General features: G+C 42.1%; 1 protein-coding gene and 1 long non-coding RNA gene across 3 annotated transcripts in view; one reads left to right on the top strand and one right to left on the bottom strand.

Annotated features, from left to right (window-relative positions):
* Positions 1-21,341, bottom strand: part of PIP5K1B (phosphatidylinositol-4-phosphate 5-kinase type 1 beta) — a 140,666-nt gene extending 119,325 nt beyond the window's left edge. For both annotated transcript variants that reach the window (XM_072992178.2, XM_020805665.3), the window contains exon 1: positions 21,208-21,341. The gene's annotated coding sequence lies outside the window, so the exon portion shown is untranslated. The remainder of the gene's footprint in view (positions 1-21,207) is intronic.
* A 1,725-nt stretch (positions 21,342-23,066) lies between these two features.
* LOC144586595 (uncharacterized) lies at positions 23,067-25,071 on the top strand. The gene is made up of 2 exons (XR_013541506.1): positions 23,067-23,634; positions 24,888-25,071. It is a non-coding gene; the product is annotated as an uncharacterized LOC144586595 (long non-coding RNA).
* Positions 25,072-25,409: the final 338 nt, after the last annotated feature.

Below are 25,409 nucleotides of genomic sequence, written 5' to 3'. Positions count from 1 at the left end.
CTGCTTATCAGCAACAGGCACCACATAGTGTATCGTAACATAAGCATAAACAGTTCATTTTATACCCATTTTGCTTCATCATCATCATCATCCCCTCCATGGGCACAGGCCTTGTTGTGGCAGAGGGGCTTGGGTGCTTCAGTGAGGCTGAGAGCTATGCTGAAGGGTCTTCCAAACCAGATAAGTCTCAGCTGAGAAACCAGACCAACTGTGTCCACCAACCAGCAATTATGATGACAGAGATCCATACTGGATTGCTTGTCACCCGGGTCAACAAGGACCGCGTCAGATGCTATACCCCCTGGGCATCTTGTGACAAATAGACTACAGGGCTCAGCAGACCCTGTTGAGGAACCAGGACAGGCTGCTGCAAAGCTACTGGAACAACGTAAACACAAAACTTGGACTCTTGCCAAAAACTGAGAAATTATGGAATGTTATCAAGAGGCAAACCCAACAGCCTGTGGTTTTCAAAAAAGAATGATGAAAATATGGAAAGGGAAAACACCCAGGTAGTGACATACCTGAACAATGCTTAATGGACCAGAGAAGGTTTATCATCCGGAGTAAAGTGTTTTCAGAATTGGAATTGCAAGAACTAGGAAAGGTGGTAAAATCAACACAGAACAATGACCATCATATGGAAGACAAATGAAGGGTAGAGGTAGGCACAAAAGCAGAAAAAAAAACATATGAACAGAGGAACAACTTATGGAACAATCCAGAAATTGAGTTGACACAATGGCAAACATCACTGAGGGAAAAATAGTAACCCAGATTAGCCAGAGCACAGAAAGACTAAGGCTCCCCAATTTGCATCAATTACAAAGTAAACCAGAAAAAGATCTACTGACAGATGCAAATGTAGCCATCAGAACAATCCCAACCAACACGCTAAAGGAAACAAACCAGCTCATGTATAGCACAGCTATCATAATAACCATGGAACTTGGCTACAGGCTGCAAAAATCTCAGAAAACTCAGGAGCCTGGCCAAGAGGTAGTGGGAGTGGATCTTCCATCTCTGAGAAAAAAATCAGGAGCTTCTCTGGAGGACTCTTCCAGAATCGGAGAAGGGAGGTCTGGTTGAGGTTGAGTAAGTTGAATAGGGTTGAATGACTTCTTAACCTTTTTTGATCCACCATTATCTTTTTCTTTTTAGGTAAGTGATCTTGAGAGCGAGTTGAGGAGGTTTTCAACGCCAACTTCAATTTCAAAGAGGACTTGGACTGTCAGTCCTTGGAGATGGAGTGGTCAGGCTTGACATGGACCTAGGCACTTCTTGTGTAGGGACAGGAGGCGAGGTAGGCTCCATCAAGGCGGCGGGTGGATTAAGGGATTTCTCCCAGAGGAAGGAGCGGAAACGTTGGAGACAGAGTTTGAGGGCAGATTTAGTGAACTTTTTACATTCTGGGCACAGGAATGAGTTTGGTGTTGCTCCCTGAGGCAAAAAAGACAGCGGTCATGGCCATCTAAAAGCAGAATCTTGTTCATGCACAACACACACTTAAATGGGCATAAAAAGAGCAGGAAGATGAGGAAGGGGGGAAATGGGGGGGCACGAAAGCAAAGGGGAGCAAAAAGAAGCCACAGGGAGAAAATGTAGAACTAAAAAGAATGTAGAACTAAATGTAGAACTAAAAAGAATTCACAGGGAAACATCAAACAAATAAGGTGAAGAAGTCTGAGAAGGCACAAAGAAAAAATAGCAATCATGATCAAAAGTTGCTCTAGTCATCGAGATAGGTCTGACCTAAGCGGCAGCTAAAAGATCAGAAATGCAAAGAGAACAAAGCAAAAAAGCCAGAGAAGCATGCATGAACCACTGCAAAAACAAACGGAGCAGATCAGAAATGCAAAGAGAACAAAGCAAAAAGCATGCAAGACACATCAAAATGGGGGGAACCCCCCAAAATGCAACCAAACCCCCCAAGACACATTGGAAATGGGGGGACCAAGAAACAAATTTCCCAAGATCCATCAGAAATGGGAAAAACCACTCCAAAAAGGAACCAACCCCCCCATCGGAAATGGGGGGAACCAAAAACCAAACACCCCCCCAGACCCACCACAGCACGGAAACATAACCCCCCCCCCCAGCCAAATATCACGCTGCAATACCCAGAACAGTTTTTAAAAAGTATAAAGCAGCACCTTACCTTAAGAAGCAGCCACCTCGGATCGCACAGTCTCTAACTGCTGGGGCGAAAGAGCTACAAAGAAACAGCCGCATCGCCACCTCCAGTTAGCTATTTGAATTTCCCGCCCTTTTCCCCTTCCTTTTTTTCTGTTCGTAAATCAAAGCTCCATTCGCAAGTCAAAGCAAAATTTTGTGAACGGAGTTGTTTGTAACTCAAAATGTTCGCAGGTCAAGGCATTCGTAAGTCAAGGCACCACTGTAATACAACAAAGAAAGGTCTGGATCATTGACATTGCAATTCCAGGAGATGTCAGAGTTGAAAATAAAGAATTGAAAAAAATGACAAAGTCCAGAGACCTGGCAATCGAAACATCTTGCCTCTGGAAGAAACACAGTTCAGTGGTCCCTGTAGTCACTGGGACTTTGGGAACAATATCAAGAAATTTCACACATAAGCAGTTGCAGATCTCAGAAATCACACCATCAGAGCTACAAAAAAAAAAAAAAAAAAAAAGGCAATATTCAACAGATACTTCGGTTTTGGGTTAAAACTTTTATCTGTTATATAATACCAGTCAATGTTTTTATAATTTTGATTCTGCCTGGTGTTTTTGAATAACAATAATAATACATTTAATTAGCTGTCATATAAGACACTCTAATCATTTATCTTCTCCAAGTTCACTAACACTGCAGGAAATCAACTGTGTTAAAAAGTCTACATACCCTTACTGGAGAACAGATTTGATCTAACATATACTTTTGACACACAGAGAAACAATATCTGAGTTGTACTGAGAACAAAAACTATAGAAATCTAAAAGAACGAAACAGTTGTCTGGGCTAAAGATTAGTTGTGCTAATCACTATTGAGTGGCAATGAGCAGGGGGACTTTCTACTTTCTGCCCCATAAAAGGTGAGAAGCAGCAGCTTCTAAACCAGACCTGCCCTCACTACTAAAAATAAAATCCATTAGACAAAAAAGGAAGTAAATGTTGCAGTAATTTTTTTAGTATGTCAGGGAAAGAACAAACCATTGTTCATGTAAAAGAAAAGATAGGCTGCTCTACTTACACAAACACAGTGGCTTGTATAACAAACTAAATGCAGCTAAGAAATCACCTTGAGTTACATATCCAGTGATTTTTACATTAGATTAGAAATTTGCATTGTTTTACCATCAAGAACTTATCCCCATTTTGACATGGCAAAGCCATGGCATAGGCAAGGGAAAATGCCACCACCCAAAAGGCTCAAACCCTCAAAAAATGAAATAAAAATAAAAATTAAAAAAAAATTGCATATCCATTATTTTTAATTTTTTAAAAATGTTCTAAATTTATCACGTTATATGCAAGAAAGGAATAAGTCAACTCCTCTGTAAATTCCACTGATTCAAATGGACCTACTCTACCTGCAACTTACTATGCTAAAGTAAGTCACAGAAAGAGTATACCCATTTGAATCAAAGGACCTTACAGAGAAGATTACCCCATTGATTCAATGGGCCTACTCTAGTGCAATCTACTATGCTAAGCAATAGGATTTTGACCACTATCACACAACATTTGGACTGAATCAAGTTGGTTCTCTTCCACTGGATCTACTCAAGATAGGGCAAACAAATACAGTGGCGCCTCGCTTAGAGATGTTAATCCGTGCAGAAAAAATCGCTGCTAAGTGATAACATCGCTAAGCGAAAATAAAAAGCCCATAGAAACACATTAAAACGCGATTAATGTGTTCCTATGGGCTAAAAACTCACCTTTAAGCGAAGATCCTCCATAGGGGCGGCCATTTTCGGTGCCTCTTAAGCGAGGAAACACAGCGGGCGGCCATTTTGTTTACCCGGCGACCATTTTGAAACTGCCGGTCAGCTGGCCGAAAATGAAGGCTCTGCGATGATTGCTTCCCTGCGATCATTGCAAAGCGAACTTTCCCCATAGGGACCACTGCAAAGCGATCGCTTTTGCGATGGCAAAAGTCCGTCGCAAAGCGATTTCATCGCTATATGGAGCGATCGCTATGCGAGGCACCACTGCAGATTCAGATCAACACTCCATGATGGGATGCTGCTTTGCAAATAAATAAATAAAAAGAACTGGATATGAAAAATACATGCCTTGACATGTAGTTGAATCTACTCTGCTATTTTTCTCTACCACCGTGCCCCAGTCCTGTGCCCCTCCTATAGACCCATGGTATCTTTTTCTTGATTTGCTGCTACCTACTAACAGATTCAACAATTGGAGCCAACTTTCAGAATGTGGCTGTTAGTAAATCAGTGGCGTTTGCATTCTTCCCGTGATACTTATTGCCTCCAAAATACTGAGATAAAACACAATGGTGAAGAATCTTCTTCTAGTAGAGGAAGATACGTGTAAGAACATAAGATGAATGTTTCCATGTACAGTATGTTCCTATACCAAATTGGAAACATTTATTACTCTTGCTTCAAAAAAAATTTACACACAAAAATCACCTAGTCTGATGGTAATCTGACAAGCTACAGGTTAGAATTGTTATATCCTACTTCCACCTTCTCAAGCTGTAAGAATCTTAACTATTAGCTCTTTTCTTACTGGTAATGCAATTAGAAAAGGGCAATGACTAAAAAATCTGAGTCAATTGATCATGAATTCTAATAGATTAACTGATTTACCAAATTTGCATATATTTCCAAATTAATACAAGTCTAAAATGAGATCATCCTTCATTTGTAAACTATACATACATGTGCTCCAGCAAGTACTATACTCAAAAGACGCATGCCTTCTGTCCTAAGTGAGATAAAGGAACATCTGTTCTAAGAATGTATGATGATGAAATGATGAAGGTTTTAGTTTTAAACCTGATGCCTTGTTAACTGAGGACACCTTTAAAAAAACAATCAAGGTGAAAACTCAAAATTTAAAAGTATTAAAAGGTTACAAAGGTTCCCAAAGGAAATACTAAGGATAATAAAGCCCTGGCAGACTATGTCTAAACTCAGCACTGTTGAGTATATACCACACCGCACTGGGCCACAATCTTTAGAGGAACTACTCTCAGGAATTATCCATAACCATTTTTGGAAATATTGAACTCATCTCACCAATGAACAATTCAAGAAGGAACCAAATGTACTATATACCAAGTCTGCCATATTTTTCACTATTTGCAAACTGTAGGTTTTTTTTTACATGTTGATCAAAAAGGAAGCAAGGAAATCTGAGGAAACAAAAAACTGTAGGCGAGCCTTTTTGTCAATATTCAGTTCTTCGTTTCAAGCTATGCTCATTTTGTTCCAATATACTGTTCCAAACAAACAACCTTCTGATTCTCGATATAATCGAGACAACTTGTTTTTGAGCCAGAATTTATGAACTACATTCTTATGAAACCACAAAACAGCAAATATATTTCCATCTTCCACTGTCTCATTATCTGCAAACATGATCTAGACATGCTAGATATAGTTTTGCCAGAAACAAGTTATAAAACAGCAGCAGTACAGTTCCCACATGTATTCAATGTCTAATGAAAACTACAACTGGAAGAGCTCTCAATTCAAGCTTGTTAAAAATACCAGGAAATCAAGGAATAAAGTGCAGGGTACAAATGAAGGGCTATTTCAAGTGCAATTAGATATTGTTTGGTGTCTGATCCGCCTGTACATAATACATTTATACCACAGAGAGCAAGTGCTATTCACAGGAGCAGCCTTAATACCCCTGTTACGTGTCATCCCATTATTTCCAATATATGGCAACCCCTTGAATTAAAAATGTACAAAAAATCTATCCTATCATTAACTGTCTACTTGGGTCATAGTTTCCTTTATTGAGTCTATCTTAATTTAGGTCTTCCTCTTTTCATGCTGTCTTCTACTTTTCCTAACATTACTCTTTCTAGCAAGTCTTATCCTCTCATGATTATGTCCACAGTATGACAGACTCAGTTTAGCTGATTTAGCTTCTAGTGAAAGTTCAGACTTGATTTGCTTTAGAATCCATTTATTTGCCTTTCTGATGGTCTACAAAAAAGAAAATAGCTGTGTGGTTGGCATTATCTTTTGTAAATTACTAGTAAATCTAATAAATAAATTAGCTTTCAAGTCCTGCAGGCCACTTCATCAAGCTTGGCATTTTCCATTGCTTTTGTGTCCCTTCCCCCACTGTATAATGTCGAGCCTGATGAACACAGGTCTTCAGCATGTTTCTGAGATTTTTGTGGTTTAATAAAGGTACCAATCACCTTTGGTTTTTGCTGGGCCACAATACCATAATGCAGTACCGCACCACATTTTGAATGAACTGACTTTTCCCCCAGTCTGCTCTTTATTGTTTAGGTTTAAATTCACAGATAATTATTGGGAATAACATAATATGGATGAGCTTTATATTTAAGGATTGTTTCTAGGTTCTTTAGAAATGTTTTTCTAAGTCTCAATCTTCTGGTTTTTCAGCTGCAGTCTCCATTTTGGAGTCAGACTGAAAATCCTGAACAAGTCTGGTTTCTTCATCAACAATAAAGTTAAAATGTGGGGGTGCCACTCCCAAGGTTGCTAAGCCACATGGGTGTTCTAGTGAGGGAAAACTCTCCTAGCATCCTCTGGCTGCTTCTGAGGGGAGGAGCTGCCACTATTCCTCCTCTTTCTCATTATCATAGAGAGCTTGCCATAGAGGCCTTTCCTTAGGCCAATCAGAGGGCTTGATTAATTGCCTTTCCCCAGACCAAACCTAATAACATGATGTAACCATTGTCCTAGCTGAACTCTGTCTACTATCTGTAATGCTGTCACTACCTGTGACCTTGTAATGTTAATTAAAAAGCAGTCTCCTGGGGGTAGAGAAGCAGAACGTCAGAGGGAGAACATTGGAGAGAGAGAGATGGAGAAGACTTCTCATTCTGCTTCCTTGCTGAGTCACCCACCAGGAGTACTGCTAGCAGACATCCATCTGTGTGTGTGGCTGACTTCTTTAATCCATTGCTAAGAGACTCTTTGCTATCCTATTATCCATTATCTGGTGATCACCACAAAGCCCATCAACCTGCTGACTGCCTGAACCCAACATAAAGTAACTCGACTGCAGAAATTATTTCTGTCCTCTTAACATTCAATTGTAATCCTACTTTTTCACTTTCTTCTTTAACTTTCATCAGTATTCATTTCAAGTCATTGCTATTTTCTAACATTCTTACAGTACAGTGTCATTTTCATGTCTTAAATTACTTAAGTTTCTTCTACAAATTTTTGTCCTCCTTTCATCTGAATCTAATCCAGTTTTTTGTATGGCATGTTCTGACTACAGAGCGAACAGACAGGGAGATAAAATACAACCCCACCCGAGGCATCTGCCAGGTGGAAACAATCCTGTCTCTAGATATTCTGTCTTAACAGTAACTTATTGTCCAGAGTATAAGTTACATGTAAGGACAATCAAATATTGTGGCACAATCATTTTTTAAAAGAACAATCTGTAGCTTTTAATAATCCACACAGTCAATGGCTTTACTGAAATTAATAATGCACAAAGTGATTTTTTTCTGAAATTCTTCAGCATGCTTCAGTAGCCAAAATAAATTTACAATATGATTTTTTGTGTTTCTTCCTCTTTTTTTAATCTACTTTGAACATCTGGCATTCTTGCTCTAAGGGTACAGTCATTGGCAGAGTTGTATTAATGCAACTAGGATGATATCATAAGCCGAGCACCAAGCACTAATTTTCCAGCTTTAAATCATTCTTTTCCCCATCCCAGGCTCCCAAAGGCTTCCTCAGAATGATGGAGATCCCGAGGAGTCCCCCAAACTGAAGGAATTAGGAAGTTTTAACTGCTCTGAAATGGTTGCAGCACAGTGATGTCACAGCATGATTTTGTGTGCAAAATTAATGTGATGGTCCTAGAGTTATTGCTATTTTTGGTTTAATATAGGGCTATTTTTGCATGAGTTTCACTCACTCTGGATTTCACTAATTTATGTCATATACATGCTTAGACTGGGGCATGGAAAACTCTAGATCTAGAGGGTCTAGATCCCTCCAGAATCTGCTAACCAGCATGGGTCTGGATTGGGCTTGTAATTTAAAAAAACTAACTTTTCCAAACTCTTGAGAATATACAACAATAAGACATAGTTGAAAATCATAAGGCTAAACCAGCACAAGATTTTGTGCCTGAGGAATAATACAGTATTTAAACCTTTCAATTCAACTCATGGACAAACTAGCTCACATTATAAACGTAAGATTGTGTGTTTCATCTCAACCAGGGGTTTCTAAACTATGGCCCGTGGGCCACATCCAGCCTGCCTTTCCATTTTACCTGGCCCGTTCCCCTCAACCTGTATTCATGCGGGGTTGGGGACAGGCAGAGGTGTGTGAGTTTGCACATGATCCAGGCTCCATAGGAAAGACACTCATTTGGTTATCTTCTTGCTCTTATGAAATTTATTCTCTCTTTTCTCTTCCCCTAACCCTACCTCCACTGTTTTAATTATAATTCAGTTCAGTCCAGGAACATCTCTTTCTGCTTCAACTGTAAACTTGAAGGTTTACAAAATATTAAGACACAGCATTCCTTAACAATTACAATACCTCAAATTTACCACAGGGCCACCAGTGTTACGCCAATTCCCTGGAGTAAGACAATCTACTTCATCACAAAGATGAGATGACCTGGAAGATTTGTGGGCATAAATACACGCGAAAATAGATACCAATTTAAGCAACAAACAAGCAAATACAAGAAACATAATTAAACAATATCTATTTTGGAGTATCCTTATGTTTACGATCACACATAAATAAGTAACTCAGCTGTTTTTTCTCCCCTGCTGGGGCATAAGATTCCAAGTAAATGATAAAAAGGCTCGACTGCTGAGCTAAAATGAAGTCTTCAAACACAACATGGGAAGCAGTTGTTCTAGAGTCACACAGGTATCCAAATAATCCATGCAAACTAAAATATATAAGGTTGAACCTTGAGATGGTTTAACATTCCAGATATTTCTGAACTACTGTATCTTTGTGGCAAACATGGTGAGAGGAAAACAGTTCATTTTCGCTTACAGCTGTATCTTCTGCATGCCTTGCAAATTCCAAACTATGTCCTGGGAAACTGAAATATCTGGATACAGCTGTCTTTAATGTCTGATTAGTATCTATCTATTCCTTTCTATAAAGATGTCTCTTTTTGGATCATAAAACTACAAGGGCACTGCTTGATATTTCAGATGCAAGTACAAAAAGGTTAATGAACATCTCATAGACGAATACTGTATGATAGCACTGTCTCAGCAGAACTGGTGATATGGGCAGGACTCAATAGTTGACTTCCACCAACAGAACTGCAAAATCTGGCAGAAGCTGTGGAGCAATCTTGCCTTCCTACATCAATTTTTTTTATTTTTTTTTCTTCTTTTGAACTAAGGTGAACTTAGGTCAAAAAAAGAGCAGAAATTGGGTTTTTTTTTCTTTTTAAGTCGAGGCTCCATTCTCAAGTTGAAGCAACTTTTTGCGAACGGAGCTATTCTTAACTTGAACCATTCATCTGTAGGGACGTTCTCAAGTTGAGGTACCACTGTAGCTCATTGCCGTTAAGCAGCACTATTTCAGATTGGTGGCAGTATGGAAGCAATAACATGCCATATCATATATAAGGTTAAACTAACCTTTCTATGATTCACGGATACTCTTTAAGGGTGCATCAACTATTTTTAAACTGAGAATTGTGAAATAATAGGAAGAAGTGTTCAGTCAATCTGCTTCTCTGGCCTTTTACAGATGACGTGTCATGTATTGTCTGCCCTTTTAGATATACTTCTTTATTTGAACAGTCAGGGCTCCTTCAGAAAAGTCTTAGCCTTGTGGTGCAGTGGTTGAACTGCAGTACTGCAGTGAAAACACTGCTCATAACCTGAATTCAGTCCCAGGCTCAAGTAGCCTGGCTCAAGGTTGGATCAGACTTCCATCCTTCCAAGGTTGATCAACTGAGTACAGTACCCTGCTTGCAGAGGGGGGAGCACTGTGTAGCCTACATAATTAATCTGTAAACCGCTCAGCAAGTGCTTTAAGTGCTATGGGGTAGTATATAAGCAGCACAATTTATTCTAGTTCTTTGAGTTGTGCAACCGTTCCTGAGGATCTGGAGCAAATGCTGGTACACCACAGACTGTGGCTATAGACAATGGACTGTGTGGTAAAAGTCTGCATAGCAACCTACACCCTTCTGGTGAAAAACGGTATTTAAGAGCAATATGCAAGTGTTCTTTTAAAAATGCAATGCATTTTACTGTGCTTCTATTTTTAAAAAGGACACTATGCTGAAAATTGCTGTCTCATAAAACAGATCCCTCTTTCCCAGCCAGAACATCTACATAAGACCTCCTTTGTTGCTATTTTTAATAAAATGGTTAAATAGAACAGGAGAGATTTTTTTTCATTTCCCTCTCTGTCCAAGAAATGTTTTTGAAGTAATGGCATTCACTCAGTTTGCTTGCTTAATGAAACAGATGTATGCACAGAGAGAAAAAAAATCTGTGCCAGTGTTACAATAACTACTTCACACTAGACTTCCCTACGCTGAGACTGCACCAAAAGGAAACACTGAGTGAAGAAATCCCTCAACCATTTTAAGGGCGATCAGGCCTTTACCTCAGGGTGATGAGACTCGGAGTGCAAAAATCCAACTGCCATAGAAACACTCCGGATGGGGATACTAGAGTGGAACTGAAGCTGGCTGAAAGTGAACAACTTGGGTTCTGGAGGGACCCAAAGGTACATTCCTACAGGGAGTCTTGCTTGCCCTTTCTTTTCTTCTCATTTCTTGGGCTTCCGCTGCCGCCTGCTGTCAACATGCCCCACTGGAAGGAATTGCTCCTGACTCAGCATGGGGCTCCCTATGCTCTCTTGTGGTGCTGATGTTATATCACCAGATGCACTTTCTGAGAGCAGCACCCAAGAGCAGCAGTCCTCCTGTTCTGTCCCAGCCCAGGAAACACTACACTGTGTTCCCCACTGTCCATAGTTACTCAGCCCCAGGGCCAGACCTGCCATGCCCTGGCAAATTGGGAGGAGCAGTGAACCAGGGATGCTGCCCCTTCCAGCTTTCTAACCCAACTGCAGTATTGCCCCAATAATACTGTGCCTGTAAGGTCTGCTACAGTTTGCGCTGCAGCTACTGCTGTACTTTTGCCACTGCTTCCCTCCTTTGCTCACCTCTGAGATACACCGCTTCTTTCCTCTTCTCTTCCTCCAGATAATCATCACTGCTTGTTATGAGGTTAGTAGTACAGGAGACCCTCCCCTCAGACTTTAAGTTGCTGCTGCACCTAATGGTCACTATCCTTCCCATGCAGCCCTATCCTAACTCTTAGAATGTGGCACATGGTCTCCTACAGCACATGGCAGGGGCAATGCCAATCTGACTCCACAGTGCATGTCTTCCCTCTCTGATCACTTCCTCAGCTTCTCGATGTAAGCAAAATTATTTAGCCTGCAACATTATGAAAATCATGCCGTTATGGGTTCAGATGTGTCACACTCTCTAATCCAAGAATAACAGAACTGCTGTGCAGGCTGTCCATGGCTAAACTCAGTAGCCAGATTTCAAGAAGCAACATAGTTTAGAGAAGGCAGTGCTTCATGCTACTTGCCTGGAGCACAAAAACTGCTAGTTTCATCTCTTGATTGTCATCAACAATGAAAAAATACCATGAACATCTCCACTCATTCTACAATCAGTGTCAACAGTGTCTTCTTCAACACTGAATTCATGAATATGAATGACCGGGACAATCTTTAGCAGTTAGATCAGTATCCTATCTGCAAGTAAAAACTTGCAGAGGGTGTGATCAGAGAGGGAAGCAATTTCATGTTGGATCACACCAAGAAGGGTCACTTTGCTGGGTGCAATATAATTTCAAGTGACCCTTCCAAGCATGCATGATCTGGTCTTCATCACTCCAGACCAGCTCCAAAAAAGAGTAGCCCTGCTGCTGAACCAAAAAGGTCCAGATGGGCAGAGAGCAGGGTCAGGCTGGTTCAATTTCTTGTACATCATACAGTTGATGGAAAATAAATTAGGCCATGCCAATCTAAAATGCAAGCTATATTGCCATCTGATCACACTCTTAGTGCCTCCAAATAGCTTACAACATGCTTCCTATCCATTAGCTAAATGTGGTTACTACCTGCGGATAAATTACTTCTGATGTTATGAGTTATCATCTTTGGCTCAAGAATACTGTTCGTAGTTTTAATATAAGCCTTACCCCCAAAATAAGCCCTAGTTAAGTGAAACCCTGCCCTCCACCAGGGACTCACCGGGGGTCACCGGCAGTGCGCGCATTTCCCCCCCCCCCCAGCGTGCATCCAGGCAAGGCTAACGAAGCACAAGGTGCCCCCGAAAATAAGCCCTAATGCATTATTTTTAGCAAAAATTAATATGACCTGTCCTATTTTGGGGGAAACACTGCATTTTCTTCCAGTACCCCTACCTCTGTTGCAAATTATATACCAGACAATTGAGAAGAATCCTGTTACTGCAGAAGACAATCTGGAAAGCCTGTTGCTTTAAGTTCTCCCATATGTGTTTAGAATAACTAAACACCATTTCATGCAACACTATCAAGCCCTCCTTTAAATCCAAAAGAATGTCTGACCTCGCATCTAACATTAGGTAGCTCACCTTACTGGTGAATCATTCCTTAACTCTCAATCAACCCATGATTAACATGAAAAAAGGAATAATTTGCTCTTATTTTCTGTCAACTATTCAACCACCTCAAGTAGTTCCACAAAATGTCAGAGTGTCCTGACTCTCTGTATGTGTGGTATGTTAGGCTGCTCTGTACAGATTCAAGTAGACCAACAAGCTACTATATGGTTGTTGTATTGTAGTTTTTACTGTGCATACTTATTTTCTGTCTTCTGTTTACCCTTCACACTTCTAAGAACCCAACAATGGCAAGAACCTTACTAATAACACCTGCTGGCTTTAAGTGCATCAGCATAAATCCCAGCAGTGAACTGCTGCTAGTTAGGAAGTCTGTGTTGCATAGCAGTTGCATGATTTTGTGCACAACAATGATGGCTATACAGTGGTGCCTCGAATAGCAATGTTAATGCGTTCTGCAAAAACCATCGCTATTCGATTTCATCACTATTCGAAATGCAGCTTCCCACTGAAATGCATTGAAACCTATTCAATGCATCTCAATGAGGGAGTTTTTTTATCTAAAGAAGGGAAACCGAGAAGGGGGGGCAGTTGGCAGTGCCGGGGAAGCCGCAATGCCTGTTGCTTGGAAGGGGGTCGTGGCGGATCGCTCCGGAAAAGCAGGATTCGGCACGAAGAGGCAGCCGGGCCGGGTGCGTTGCTGGTTCACCTTCTGCCGCCCAGCCAAGGCACCTCCCAGCCTCTTCCTTCCCGCTCTCCTGCGGGCTGAGCTCGCCGCTTTCCACCCGGGCTGGGTGCCTGCCTGCCTGCCCCTCCCCGCGGGCTGCCCTGCCAGCAACTTCCCCGCGACAGGAGTTCCACCAGGTTGCCTCCAGGGGAAACCCAAGCGGCAGCATCTGCACCCCCTCCCCGCAACCCGCACCGCACACCCCGTGCAGGAAAGAGGCCTTTGTGGATACACCTACCGGGGCAGTGCGGAGCAGCAAGGAGGGCTCCGGCGCAGGTGCTTGCTCACAGCAATGCGGCTCGGCTCGGCTCAGCAGCCCAGCCCCATCCCGCCCGCGTGATTTCAGCCTGCGTCCAGCGGGAGGACAAGGCGAGTGGGAAGGGCTCGCCTGTGGCTTGGCCACGGGGCCGGCCAGCCCACCCACCCACTCGCCTGCCAGCGAACACGGGGCTGTTTAAACCATCACTAATCTAAAATTGCCCATAGGAAACATCGCTATTCAAAGCGAAAAAAAGCCCCGAAAAACTAATCGATATTCGGTTTCATCGTTAATAGAAGCGCTCGCTATTCGAGGCACCACTGTACCTGCTTCTTAACTTATTATCAATTCCCCACTATCAGCAAATAATTCTTTAACCAGATTCCAGCCAGTATTATTAATCTTGAATAAAGATACTGTAGCGAACTGCCCTGCCCTCACCTGTCCGTCACCGCAGAACATTGAAGAAGGAGCCAATGAGTGGACAGAAGGCGGAGCCAAGGGGGGAGCTGGATACTGTATAAAGACTGGTGTATGGAGTCTGTGGAGAGATTCTGAGAGAGAGACTGTGTGTAACTTGCAAGTGACTAGAGAGTGAGTTAGTTATCTGGAAGAACATAGATTGGAACAGAGGGTTAAGAGAGTTTTGGAATTGTATCTGATTATATTCAGATATAGGTGATTAGCAGCCTGTGATTGATCTAATAAATATTTATCATGTAATAACTTCCCTGACCAAATAAAATACTTAAGCTTTCAGCAGCACACTTGTCTCCATACATAATTGATATGAAAGCATTAATATCTGGTGGCAGCGAAGAAGAAAGAAGAGCGAGAACCTTGTGAAGGCCTGTGGGGATAGGGATTTCAGAGGAAATCGCAACAGATACATACAATAGTATACATCAAACTTACCTAGTGTGTCTAACAAATTTACCCATACTGGGCAATAGGACTACGGACACAGGCATACTGATACAGTGATGCCACATGACGATGATAATCCATCCCATAGAAATCGCTGTTTAGCGAAATCATCGTCATGTGAAAACCATTTCCCATTGGAATGCACTGAAACCCGTTTAATGTGTTCCAATGGGGAAAATACCTCATCATTTTGCAAAGATCACCCATAGCGCAGCCATTTTGCGAAGCACCAATCAACTGTAAAAATGGCTGTCCTGCGAAGCATGGGTCTGGAAAACACAGGGCAGCCATTTTGCGAAGCTGCCGATCAGCTGTAGAAATCGTTGTCTTGCGAACAAACGGTTTGCAAAGCATAGACCAAATTGTCGTCAAGCGAAAATCACCCATTGGGATGACTGTTTTGCGAATCGCTATAGCAATCACAAAGTCATCGTTATGCAGATTCATCGTTTAGCAGGGTCGTCATCTAGCGAGGTACCACTGTATAGAAAAGTCCCAGGCAAGTCCTTTCTAAACCATTTTGTTTATTGCTGGGGGACTGACTCTTCTAAATTTCCTCCTACAGAAGACTTCCATTGTACATGATCAATCGTGTCATTATTATATTATGAACAACCTGTAAAAGTGGGTTTGCAAATCAAAAATCTGAAGAAGATGGACTTGATGTACATACTCCACATGGTGTATCTTTGTATTAATTAGAGTAAAAATAGTTTTTACTGTATTGGCTACTGGCCAGATCATAAGGACCAAACATGTGCATAAATATAAAATTCAGATACAGCATCCAAATTTTCTACACATACAATATACAATTTCTGCTGCTTCTCCTGCTGCTTTTAAAGACAAATGCAGAAACACAGAAGAAGTTGATTTTCTCTCTCTCGCTCGCTAATATCTTCAAGTCTTGCAGAACTTACCAACAGTGTTTATTTACCTACAAGGGGCAATAAACATGCAGGGTGTATTTATAAATCTGGCAGATTATGTACAGTGCTGCACAATGACACATTCTGATACTCATACCAAAATGGACTCCTCAGAATGACTAAAAGAAGGAAAATGGGCTATGAACAAACAGATTGCATGGGAAGAATGACATAAAATATACAGTAGGACCCCAATATCTGCTGGGGATTGGTTCCATCCCCCCATGGATACTGAAAATTATGGATAATAGCTAACACTATAAGGGGGGGGGATTACATGCACTACCAGAACTGGCCACAAGTGGGTGACAGAGACAGTGCTATGTATTCTTCACTAACAAGTATTATTAGCGTGGTCTCTGGATTCATCTAGTGGTCTTTCATGGTAATAATGTGAAAACAGTTTTTTCTGGATCTTTTTCTTTTAATATTTTTAGACTCTGGATAAGTGAAACTGTGTACGTATGTACGTGTACTGATCCTACAGATATGGAGGTCCTACTGTATTTTCAATTAAATCGGGATATACAGACGTTTCTTCGAGGTTTGTTTATATAATCAAGATATCACAGTGATTTGTTCTAAACAAAGAACCCCATGTCATAATTGCCACCACTAACAATGTGCTAAGAGCAATGAAAGCTCCCCAATCAAATCTGGCTATAAGTTTCTATGTTCAATTGAACCCAAAATGCTGACATACAAACATGGAGGTTATTCTTTAAGCCAAGGAAGAAAATATACAGGGTGACTGAATGGGAATCAATGGGGAGAGGGAGGTTTTAGGGAGGGAGGAACCCTCCACAGATTCAAGTAAACCACAGGCTAAATTATGTCTCTAAGTCTAAGTTCCTTCCCCTCCCCACCAACCCCTCCACAAGACTCTCCTGGTTTTGCTGCAGTGAACCAACACACATGCCACTGTGGAAATTAACTCAGAATAATACACCAGTCATTCAAGAGTTCTACACATGTAGATGAAGCACAAATTCTGTCCTATGCACATGTTACCAAGGGCGAGGTAAGGAGAGGAAGCAGGATGCTTTGCTCTAGCCTCCCAACAAAGAGCACTCTCACGTTTCCTATACTGGATTAGAAGTCTCTGGAAAAAGAGAAGACTTTCTACATCTTCTCTCAACAGAGCTCTTTATGAACCAATGCTCCATTTTTGTATCTGTTAAGCTTTAATTCTATCATTTATTCAAATTAGCTGCAGATATTTTCTCTGCAGTTCTGGCAAGCATTACCTTGCAAGACGAACTAACGTCCTCCTTCCAAAGAAAGTAAAGTTTTATGCTTTGAATTGTTCAGTGTAGACTGTATCTAAAGATCTACATATCTTTACTCTTTCAAGATTTTTAAAAGTGTGAATTGCTTTAAGGACACAAATGCCCAATTTATTCCCCTCCTACTGTATTTCAGGTGAGAGATCAACAATACAAGGAACCATCTAGGGAAAAAAATCCAAAGTCTATATACCAGATCAGGTAAAGGTAAAGGTTCCCCTTGACAATTTGTCCAGTCGTGTCTGACTCTAGGGGGTGTTGCTCATCTCCGTTTCCAACCCACAGAGCTAGCGTTTGTCCAAAGACAATCTTCTGTGATCATGTGGCCAGCACGATTAGACATGGAATGCCGTTACCTTTCCACTGGGTGGTACCTATTTATCTACTCGCATTTTGCATTTTGCATGCTTTCAAACCGCTAGGTTGGTGGGAGCTGAGACAAGCAATGGAGGCTCACTCTGTCACGTAGATTCGATCTTACGACTGCAGGTCTTCTGACCTTGCAGCACAGAGGCTTCTGTGGTTTAACCCACAGTGCCACCTGTAACCAAAATATCTCTTTTTAAGGTTTGCATGGAATACAATAATTACTATTAAATGTGATTTTGTTTACAGATACAAATTCTATTATAGGTTTTAGACATGACTAGAAATAAAGCCATCTTTGAACTTTTTGAAAAACTTGTTTGGTTATCAAAGGCTCATTAATGGAAACTGCACACGTTACCTTTTCAAAGGATCAAAACTTAAAGAGCTTTGTTTTCTTATTATCAGTTCTTTGTAATTATAGTACTACTGAGTAAATGAACCGAATTAAACTTTTCCAGAAGATGAAGTACAACAAATGAACTATCATTTTCTCAATGTTTGTGTTTTCACATATTCTTCCATTATTTCAGGAAAATAACACTGGATTACAATCCTGTGCTCACTTAGTGGAATGCATAAGAATCCACTGTTAGTGTACAAAAAAAAAAACCTGCCTGACTAATACAACACTTGGTAATGCCAAAGAGTTAAAGTCTTTGTGCATCCTCAAGTACCTATTAAGGAAGTAAGGAAAGAAATTTAGAAGAAACATTTACCCTTTTTTACATTCCAGAAGCAGCTAGATACAATTATTTTATCTAAAAATCCCCTTTTTCATAAATTCTACCCATTTTCAAACTTCTTCACAAAAATCAAAATTGTATTAAAGTTGTGCCATTTGTCCCTAATACTCCTGTTGAGTCACTGCTATTCAAATTTTAAGAACAGTTTCTTACTCTGGCTCCTACACTTCAAAACAACAGTTTGATCTGATTTATTTTTCAGTTAGCTGGCAGCTTCATTAATGAATGGGAAACTAAGAGCAAGAATTACTGTGGTCATACAATGGACTCATGAAAACAGAAAAGGCTTTCTTTTGGATTGACCTGAAAACCTTCAACAAATGAGAGAAAACAGACATGGATTCACTGCAAGATGCATGAGGCACCATGAAGACATTTCCCCTCCAACTGAGGCAAGTGAAGTATTTGTGAACATTAGAGGAACCACAGATCTTTAAATGGATTATCAACATACAGGTGGGAGAACAAACCTTCCTGTATTCTGCTACATAGATGTGAAAAAATAATAGTGTGGGTTATGTCTCACAGATCAGATCTGCAAATGTCATGGAAGGACATACATTAATGAATTATTCTATAAGTGTTGAGTAACTGCTCTTAGTTGTGCCAGTGGTCTGGTGTTACAAGAGCCCAACCTAGTCTCCCCTTGAGCTCACACATCTTCCTGTCCCCTCCCCAGCATGGCTATAAGAGGACCAGAAGGTTCTATTTTCACTTTGAATAGAAAACAGTTCACTGTATTGTTCAAAGCATAGTTGTTACGGCAACTATGCTTAGTGAAAAACAAACCAGCTTCACAAACTATGGCTTGACGCAGCTTTGTTTCTACTAATCATAATTAAGATGAAGCAGAATCAATCTGGGTTTAAGTTGACATAGCAAATTGCAGTTAATCTAATATACTAATAATAATCTTAGAAGTGCAGAGCTAGAAGGAAGCCTATGGTGTAGGTATCTGGTTCTGCAGCCAAAGACTGACACTACTGAGCTATCCAAGAGTTACTAATGGAAGTAAAAGTCTCTGAATTCTTCATGGGTATTATTGGAGGAAGGGTCTGGAGGAAGTAGATGATCCCAGTAGTAGGTGTGGGGTAAACTCATTACTGTATCACTTTACTGTGGTTTAGCACAAGGTCCAAACCAGTACAACTAGTCACTCTTCATAATTTCTCTTTCATGTACCTCTCAACATTTTGGGATTAGTATAAGATCCACTTGAGTTAAGGCTGTACCTCATTTTTTTTTTCAACGAAACCTGAGCTAGCTGCCACTGACATTTTCTTCAGATGATCTAATACAACAGTACTTGAAATGAAGGGAAAAATCAAATAAAGATAGGCACAGCAAATACACAAAGGTGTGTTTTGCATATACTGAAACAGAAAACTCTCCCCTGCACTATGTAAAATACTGCAAGATCTACTAGTTCCAGGAAGCATTGCTATTTTAGGCAAATAACTTTGTCATAATGCAAAGTGAACTTCATGTATTGAGAAAAACCTTCCTTTTTAGGCACCATGCAGCAAAATTAAACATTTTAAAAGCACTTCTATGTAAAACCTTCATTACTTCTTGTGTAATCACAGCCCGGAGCTGATTTCCTTGCTCCAAGTCTACAAATAACGTAACATTTTGGTGCCCAGTTTTTCCTGATCATAATCTTAGATTAGATCTCCTTCTCCCCTTCCTTCTTTTTAACATTTACAAGAAAATATCCAATTGAGTGTTACACAACAGTATCTTGTGAATTACTGCAAAAGACTAAATATGTATTTCCACTGTAACTGGAAGACAGTTATAGGTACATGGTGCTCTATGACTCAGAACTCACCCATTTACTTTTTCACTAAAATCACCTAGCATCCAAATATTAGGTGCTGTCTTGAAATTTACCTTGAAAATCTGTGAGCCTTGGTTTCATGTTAGCATGGTTATTACTTGTGGATACAGCAGTTATACTCCTCTGTAATATTTCATCTGAAGGACCTTCACAGAACAACCTAATAATCTCTAGTCTGTATTTTAGATATATTTCCATCTCTTTTATGAAGTGAAAAAGCTACAAAGAACAGAGATTGTAAATGAAGGGAGCCAGCCTACCTTTAACAAAAGTCTGACTGTTGTACTTCACAACAGGACACTTCAGTTACCGGAAAATAACACTGGGCAGCGGGTGAGAAAGAACATACTACGTACCTTGATTCTCACAGGCAGCTAGAACCACCTGCTTATTTACCTATTAAGGACACCTACAGATTCAAAGGAAGCATCTTCTTGGGTGCAGAGGGGGAGGGCTTGGGGGGCTGCAGCTGTGGTACAAATTGTGGCATGTACAAGTGTCATAATGACTGTTCCAGAGCATTGATTTTAGTGGCTTACATGAAAACCACCCATTTCAACAACTTCCCTCAACCCTGTAATCATCAACCACCTCTGCCACACAAGGCAGTAACTAAAGACAGGTTTTCAGCACCTGCAAAGCAGCCCAATTTGAACAGGAAGAAGAGGAGCAGAGAGAGCACCTCACATCCAGATTGTGAAATTATGAAGAATCCTGAATATCTCAGACCCCGTTTCCTAACCCTGACCCACCAGTAGTGGTTGGTGTGTGCCGCTATGGGTATCATCTTGTTTCCAGACGGCGGCGGGAAAGTGGGGGCCCCTTTTGAACGGTTCGGTGTGCTGATGGCTTTGCCAAGTACAGTACAAATACCCTTCCACCTGTTCAATCTGGATTGAAAAGCAAGAAAGGGAAACAAAAAGGGGACGGGGTGGGAGCGAAGGAGCCTTTCCGGGTGCCGCTTAATGAAGCCATTTCTCCAGGAGCCGTCGTCGCCACAGGGCCTCCACCTTCACCAAAAAAAAGCGCGCCTCTTCCCCCCCCACACACACACAAACACACCTTGGCGCCAAACCCCTTCGGGCGCCGGGTCGTGCCAGTTAGCTTGGCGGCCCCCGCGACACCCCCTCCCCAGTACCCGCCCCCCTCCCGCCCTTCTCCCCCTACCCTCCCGGCAACTCCGGCGGTGTGGAAAAACCAACATGGGGAAGAAAAAGGAGGGTGGGGGCCCGAAAACCAGGTCTCTCTCTTCAAGGAGAAGCTGCGGAAAGCCAACCGCCCGGAGCCCCGGCCCGCCGCACCGGACCCTCTCCCTCGCACACCCACCTCCAGCAACTCCGCGCTTGCCGCAGGCGACGCAGCCTCCGGGAGCCAGAAGCCACTCCAGGCAGGCGGGGGGGGGGAACTGCGGCGGCCAACGACACCTCGCTCGGCTCGGGGGCGTCCGCGCTGCTGCTGCCGCCGCCGCCGCTCCGTTGCGCCTCGACGTTGCTTGGCGGCGACTGCGGCGGCTCGCCGGAACCTCGCGGCCGGTCTCTCGTGCAGGTTGCTGCCGCTGCTGCCGCTGCTCGCTTCGCCCTTTGCCACGAAGTCCCAAGCCGGGCTGGCTGGGCGGGCTGGCTTGCCTCTTCTCTCCCGGCCCTGGCTGCTGCTGCTGCTGCTGGTGGTGCCAGACCCCTCTTTCTCCTTGGCGGCTGAAGAAGCCACCTAGCCTGCCTTCCTGGAGCTCAGCGCAAAAGCCACCCACCCGCCGACCCGCACAAACACACACACACGCGAGAGAGAGAGAGAGAGTCAGTCTGCCGGCCTCTCGCTCTCTTCCTCCTTCCAGCTCTAGGGCTGGCGGGGGAGGGGGGGGAAAGAGCACAACCGAGACCCAAAACTGCGCTGTCTTTGGCTGAGGCCCCTCCCGCCGCCCGGCAGCACCAAGGCTCTTCCCCTTCCTTTCTTCCCCTCCCGCCTCTCTTTTCTCGGCGCTTGGACGCAACAACCTTCGGGCCACTTCGGCTCCCTACCTTCCTCCCTTTAGATTCTCACACACACACACACGCACACCCGCCCCGTTCCCTGCTCCAAGGAGGGCGTGTGAAAGCACAGCGTGTTGCCGGAGAGTCCCGGCGGAGACGCGCAAGGCCTCTGTGGCAGGAAAGCAGGGAGAGAGAGAGAGACGGATCCTGCAAGACTCTCCCGTTGTGCTCTGCCTTTGGAGGAGGCGGAGAGGCCGCCCGGTTGCCTTGAGGACAGACTCCCAGTAAAACACCGAGCACGACACGGCATTGGGGCGGAGGGAGTCCGCGTTGTCAACGTCCGGCTCCTTTCGTTCGAGGGAGACTGCCCTTCTGCACTTCGAGTGTGTACAGTACTTTCTTTGAACGCCACACGGCCTTGATCCGGAGAATGGAGTCAATACTGTACTAGCTAAATATTGCTCATTTGGACAAACCGAATAACGTCCTGTAGCATCTTGAAGGCTAACTAGTTTGTGCCCATCAAGCTTTTCCATCACGTACATCTGTCGCTCTGACTCTCTTCCTGTATGTATGTATGTATGTATGTGTGTGTGTGCGTGGATCATATACAACCTCCTGGACCATCTGCAGTTCCTTTATCTTGACTGTCCATGTTCATTATTGGAATTATTGAGAAATGTCCATTGGCTTTATTTCTCATGTGCCTTGAGAGTCCTGTGAATTCTCTCAGGCCAATTTCTTCACAGTTGGGTAACAAAGGCTAAATTATTTGAATTATTTATTTTTTATTAAAGGCCAACAATTCTCACAAGCTCCTCTCAAGAACCTGCAGCGAGTGCCCTACCTTGTTTCCTCCACTCCACACTCCATGGCACACTGCCTTGGAATTATTGGGTGTATACGTTGCACTTGTATACATTCCCACATTCAGTAAGTATTATTGCACAGTATTGTTGCTGTGTTCAACAGACGGAAAATATGGATCATTGAAAAGGTTGAAAGTAGAGGTCACAGGTTCTTCCACCTCCATCCCTGAAGAACTGTTGCTGCCAATCTGTGTTGGCAATACTGAGCTAGAAAGACCAATGGAATGACTCATATATAGCAACTTTCTCTGTTCCTGTGAATGCGTAGAAGAACATAATAGTTTTTGCTTCATTCGTGCTGCACTACTGGGAAGCAAAGCATTCCTCTGCCACAGGAACTGGTATCACAGAGCAGAGTTTGAATATTAAAACACTAGAGAATAATAATACATTAACAGAAAAAGCACAAAGAAATCCATAAACATCAACAGAGCTTCAACAAAAAAGAGGACAGTCTGAAACTGAACAAGGCCTGGCTTCCAACACTGAAAAATACAGCCTGCAAAAGGTCAACAAACTACCCAGCCACAAGGACCTGGGATCATTGCACAAAAGAGACCAGCTAAAGACACCCATCAAGCACAGTGACAGATAATCTCTCCTACTTATCACAACAATACATCCACAACAAAAACACGCTGATCACCCTATCTCCTGAATAGGACAAAGGCTGTTCCCACAGCTATACTCAACTACCCAACAAACAACAACAGAGCATGGACAGAGTTCCTACTCCAGTCCTCTGCAGATGCCGGCCACAGAGACTGGCGAAACGTCATGAAGAACAACCTTCGGAACACGGCCAAAGAGCCCGAAAAACCGACAACAGCCAGAAAGAAAGTGTTTGAACAGTCTTTAGTGGCCTGCTCTTCTTCCTAAGACATTTTTTATTTACTGCAATCACTTATATTTGACATGTAAGTGGTTTATTGCTTATAAACTTAGAACAGCACAGAGAATTGCAGAGCTGGAAGGGACCCTATGGCTTTTTGAGTCCAGCCCCTTTCTAGGAGGCACAGTAGGGAATCAAACTCCCAACCTCTGGCTCCTCAGCCAGATACCTAAACATTTGTTTGATTTGCATCACTTTCTTGCAGTAGAAACTTCTTGAAAGCAATCTTGAATATCGCTATTGCAGTTGAAGGATAGAGTAAACGTTATCCCAGCAAAAGTAGTAAGAGGGTCAAAAGTGAATGGGACTGTAGCAAAAGGACTGGTTTGAACCCACCTTCATCCCAAAACATCACAGTTCCATAGATCTTCACAAGATCATGCTTATTTCTGGAAGGTACAAGACCTTATCCAGAGCTTGGGAAAGTGGGATTCCCCCCCCCTTCTGACAGGGGAGTTGTATTCCAAAAATGTAACTTTGCTAAGCTATGCTGTAACTGTATGGAAAATTGTACAGCTCTTTCCCCTTTTTGGCTTCAGAGTGGTTTTTCAAGACACTTCTAAGGTATCTTTTCCTCCTCCTGGAAATAATATATGGGAAAAACATTGTAATGGAAAAACTACCAGTAATTAGTATGAGTTTCTAGGTCTTTGAAATGAAAGAGATGCTTCTTATGTTTTCTCTTCAGACAAGTGCAGTACGATAAGCAGTTGCATATCTCAGAAATCATACCATCAGAGCTACAGAAAACAGCAGTATTAGGAACAGCGTACATACTGTGCCGATATTTAAGAGATACTTAGTTTTTTTCTTTAAAATTGTATATGTTATATAATACCAGTCAATGTTTTTATAATTTTGACTGTTTCTGGTGTTTAATAATAATAATAATAATAATAATAATAATAATAATAATAATAATAATAATAATAATAATAATAATAATAATAATAAAGAACTGCAGACCTGGAAGGGACCCTGTGGATGATCAAGTCCAGCCCCCATCAAGAAGGCGCAGTGGAAAACTGAACTCACACTGAGCTATCCAGCAGTTCATAGCAGCCGCCTAGAGTGGTCGAAATGACTAGATAGGCGGGGTATAAATACAATAAATAAAATAATTAAATAATAAATAATAAATAAGTCATAGTTCATTCATAACTATGAATCAAGTGGAGTTTGCTTCTGTCACCCTGAGGTTAAATGCACTTCTTTTGGAAATAAGTACTATTTTGCAGCAGAGAAAAAAAACAATGTGACTCTGTGTTTGTTTTATAGGCCACCTTTCTCCTGATAAGGGGATCCAAAGGAGCTCGCAGTATGAAAAAGAACAGAAGTAAAGTTTCTCTCTCTCTCTCAATCTCTCTCTCTCTCTCTCTCTCTCTCTCTCTCTCTCTCTCTCTCTGATTAAAATATAATTGAACAATTCAAAACAGGTAAAAATTAAAAGTTTACGTAACTTTAAAATGGCATTCAGGGACTCAATCAAGCTTGCTAGAAACCTGCCTGAAAAGGTGGGTCTTCATCTGCTGGTAGAAGAATAAAAGGGGGGGGGCAACTGGACCCTTTGAGGGAGAGCATTCCATAACCTGGGTGTTGCCACAGAGAAGGCCCTCTCTCATCTCCCCATCAGCCATGCCTGCATTGGCAGAGGAGAGCCTCTTCTGATTATCTTAAGTGCCAAAAAGGCTTACCTGGGGGGCGGGGTATATCTACTTTCAGGTAGCCTGGACCCATACACGGCTTTCTAGGTAATGACCTGAACTTTGAATTGGGCCTGGAAACAGACTGGTAGCCAGT

Source organism: Pogona vitticeps, chromosome 2 (genome assembly GCF_051106095.1).
Source record: "Pogona vitticeps strain Pit_001003342236 chromosome 2, PviZW2.1, whole genome shotgun sequence".
Taxonomy (NCBI): domain Eukaryota; kingdom Metazoa; phylum Chordata; class Lepidosauria; order Squamata; family Agamidae; genus Pogona; species Pogona vitticeps.
Note: the sequence above shows the minus strand (reverse complement) of the source record. Positions and strands in the feature narration are given on the sequence as shown.